The sequence below is a fragment of the Chaetura pelagica genome, unplaced genomic scaffold, assembly GCF_000747805.2.
Source record: "Chaetura pelagica isolate M959 unplaced genomic scaffold, ChaPel_1.0 scaffold135, whole genome shotgun sequence".
NCBI classification, from domain to species: Eukaryota; Metazoa; Chordata; class Aves; order Apodiformes; family Apodidae; genus Chaetura; species Chaetura pelagica.
Window position 1 is genome coordinate 3,766,229 of NW_009953649.1, and position 4,137 is coordinate 3,770,365.

Here is a 4,137-nt window from a genome sequence, read left to right on the forward strand (position 1 = left end):
CCAAAAAGAATGAAAACTAATAAATGTGTTATATCGTTGTTATTTTTGTTTAATGTGAAACTCCACTAAAAAACAATTTGTGTCCCCTTGACACTGTTGTATAAAACTCTGTGATTGACACAGCTCTTCTCTAATGTGGAGTCAGAGGGCCCAGATCTTCCTGCTTGCCACTGCTCCAAATCATACACAGCTCCATCAGGTACCCTGTGATTAAGATGCTATAAAACTTAGGCAACTTAAGGAAGAATTCAGTCCTAATGTGCTCTCTAGCCTGGCTGTCACCCATAATGGAAGATGCAACACCAAATGGTAGAGGGTCTGCCCTTCAGATTGGAGACTGATTCATCCTCTCAGCTGTATCACAGAAGATGAAGCCCCCATGAAACAACAGCAGAGACCCACAAGGCAGAGAACAGTCTCCTCCCCACAAAGGCAACTCCCAAAGAGGAGGCAGTATCATCACCCAGACAATCATATCCTGTGCATGTGTGTGGCACAACAGTGTTCTGGGTATCTTTTTTTAAGCTTCTTTAGCAATCCCACCTTACTCCTCAATGGCAACTGGAAGTAATAGCAAAAAGCAAAGAGAATACAGTAAATCAAAATAAATCCTTTTTTGCACCAATTCGCACTCTGTCCTAGATTATTAGCCACTTCCTCAGGGTTTCAGGTGCAGTACCCCTTCTCCAAATTAAACAAACTGGTGCACATTGTTTCTGTACTGCCACTTTGCTTCAAAAGTGTTATTTTATAAATGTTTTTCAATTGGGAAAACATGATGTATGTTAATATAATTTACTATCAGCTACATCTCATTGGAAGAGGCTCCTTTGTAAACAAGCACTGCCTATTGTTTCCTCTCCAGATAAAACGAAACTCTGGTCAGTTGAAAGCTCCTGCCTAAGGGAAGCACTGATGGCAGTTTTAATCATAACTGGAATCTCTAGAGAACTTTTCAGCTGAGAAGCACAAACCCTTCTACACCAGCAGAGATGACTATCATGAATTTTCACAACTCGGAAATAGCCTAGTAGTCTGTGGATTTCCCTGTAGTTTCTTACAGGTTTTGGTCACTAATTAACTATTAAATTTATGGGTTTCATTTTGAGGGAGTTGAAGATGTCATTGATCTATTTTTGTTGTTGTTGTTGTTTTGTGTTTTTATATTTATTTTTTTACTTTCAGAGCAGTGAACTTTACTAATAGCTGATATATAAACACTATCATTTATTACAGGTGTGGGGTTTTTACCTATGGAAAAGTACTCCAAATATAGCCATCATCTGAGTTTTCACTTTTGCCTTAAAAAATGGGTGGTTTTGTGTGAGCTAAATGCCAAATGACTGCTCAAGTCCTGGGACAGTGGTTCAAATCACTAACGGGATTACGTTTCAACTATTATAATGACACTGAAATATTTGTGAATATATCCACTCATGGGGCTTACAGGCAAGTTTCTATGCAATAGCACATTTTTTTCCACTCTGAGACAGAGAGCATTGATCCTTTCTATATTGCTACTTCATGGGTCTATAACCAACTAAGGGAGTCCAATTTGGCAGGATTAGAACTGTATTGACTCAAAGGTATTTCCATCCCAGTATCTGGGCCAGACCACCAAGAAATCCCACAAAACATATGTGGCACACACCCACGACAGCTTTCATGGTAAGTGGGTGGGCAGTTATGCTGACATTGAGATATCTGCCCTGATGTTAGGGTAGATGTTCATATAAAAAAAAAACCTTCTCATGTTGAAGATGGAATATGACTAAACAACACTAAAACAGATAATTCACACGAGCTTCTCTAGTATCTTCTTTTATAATCCATGTTCCAGATGTTCTAAAAGATCACACATTACTACTATCAGAAAGCTTTACAGAAGAAAAATTGATTACTATAGTACTTTAAAGGCTTTTTTTAAAGACAGAGAGGTACCTTGTTAGAGCAGAGAGGCTTTGCTTGGAAAGGTATAGACATAAGTAAGCATCCAATCCTCTGATAAGGAGGTGCAAAAACCTTCTTTTGAGGTCTCTGCTGTTTGGAAACATCCTGCTCACAAAGTTGTACAGTGCAAATCACATATGTGGCTTTGTGGGCAGATCTCAGTTGTTTATTTTTACACACTGCTGAATGCAAACACTCATGCATTAGTAAATCTACTTGAAAATGCATTTTGTAAACATTTGTGATCTTTTTCCCCTCTGTATCTCCATGTAGAAATAACTTCTGGAAACAAATACATGTCAGTGAAAAACAACTGTGACTCTTAGAATTTGAAACTAGGAAGTGCTGAATTAATTAACATTTCTTAGAAAGTGATAGCAAACAAATTGCACCTTCTACAACCTTAGGTACATTGTTTTATTTCACAGAATTTATTTATTTATTTTATTTCACACCAGCTTGCAGGAGGAGACTGTTCACACACCTCAGCAGCTGCTTTGGCATTTGATACAGGCTTTGCTTCAGATGAAGGGAAAGACCCAGATTACACTTCTGCATGAGGAATCAATTTACACTTCACTCTTCTATTTGACTTCAGTGACAGTGTCATGGATAGAACAATACTGGACCAGAAACGGATTCTCATTTTCCATTTATGAGTAAGCAGAATGAAGTTTCATTCATTATGGATTTAAGGCAGTAGCAAATAGCCTCTCCAGTTGTTCAACCACTGAATCCTTTAAAGACCTTCTGGCTTACAGGTCAATGGTATCAAGCCAAACTGTATGATTAAAACTTGCCTGATTACCTTAAATAGCAGTTCATGAGAATGATGATGGTTGTCAGGTGGGGTAGAAAGGGGTAGCTCTGGGTTTGTGAGCAAGTACATGCACTAAAGCATTAAAGAAGCAGCAGATTCTTCCCTGAATGACCAAATTACTAGAAGATTCTCAGGTGAAGTTCAAGCCACAGAAATTCATTCTCCTTACTCAAAAGAAGCAATTAAAACAAAAAGCCCCACATCCGTCATAGAAGCCAAATCCCAACACACAGTCAATCAGGGACAAAAGCACTGCAACACCCTATGTAATGAATACCTTTGTAGCAGTTTGATCTCAGTCACAGGGTATACTTCCCTGTAGTGAATAAGCAGCACAGCAAACTTCACCTGTTCCACAGAGATGTTTCCAGTAAGCGGCAGCAATTTGTCTAATTGCCTGCCGAGCAGATTAAATTACTTTGCTTGGCTTCTGTGAGTCACGGAGCCAATCCCTACCATCTAGGGCTCACTTGGCTAGATCATTATGTCCTGATCCTATAATCAAACCTATGGAAGTAAAACAGGGCCTGTCCTCAGGATCAAGGCTGTAGTATAAGGGTGGGGCAAACCCAAGACTGCTTATTATAGGAAGAGCTGGCAATGGTGCCTTGTATTAAGGTCATCTTACACTTTGCCTTACAAACCTAATAGGAAAATGATGGCTTACATATTTCTTCCATGTTCTCTTGCAAGAGTTAAGAATATTCCAAGATGCAAAATGTCCAAACTTCTGACAGTCACATTTTCTACTTACTCCCCACTGAACTTGGGTTAAGTGCTAGGAGATGCAGATAATCTGTTTTACTTCCTCTTAAAACATCTGCAAACTCTTTCAAGCAGAGGTCTACACAGAGGGCAAGAATGTAAGGCCTTTGAAAACTGGGTGCAGGTAAATGTTTTCAAGTGGAAGCCTGAAGATAGAATATTGCTCCTTGTGAATTAACTAATCGTCCCAGTGAGTATCTTCTACACCCACAAAATATGTTTACATTAATATGCTCCTTACAAAAGAAAAAAAAGAGGGTATGGTCTAAGCAAAATTACTTTTCTTTCAAGACCACAAGACACACTATTCCCTCAAAACATGAAGTGTATCAGGAATAATGGCCCTTTCAGCATAATGCGCCGAGTAATCCCTGTATGTTACAGCCCACCAGCAAGAGCAGAACCCGCCAAGGCAGGCACAACACATAGCACCTCTGGGAGGAGGCTGAAAGTCTCTGGGGAAAAAAGACGTTTTGCTCAGGAGTCTAGATACCCGCAGGGTAACCATGAGCCAAGCGCACCAAGACAGGTGCTAAGCAGGTACTGCCCACCTCAGCAGAAAGCACCCTGGGGCTGCGGCCGGGCCGGGCACCGGCCGCGCC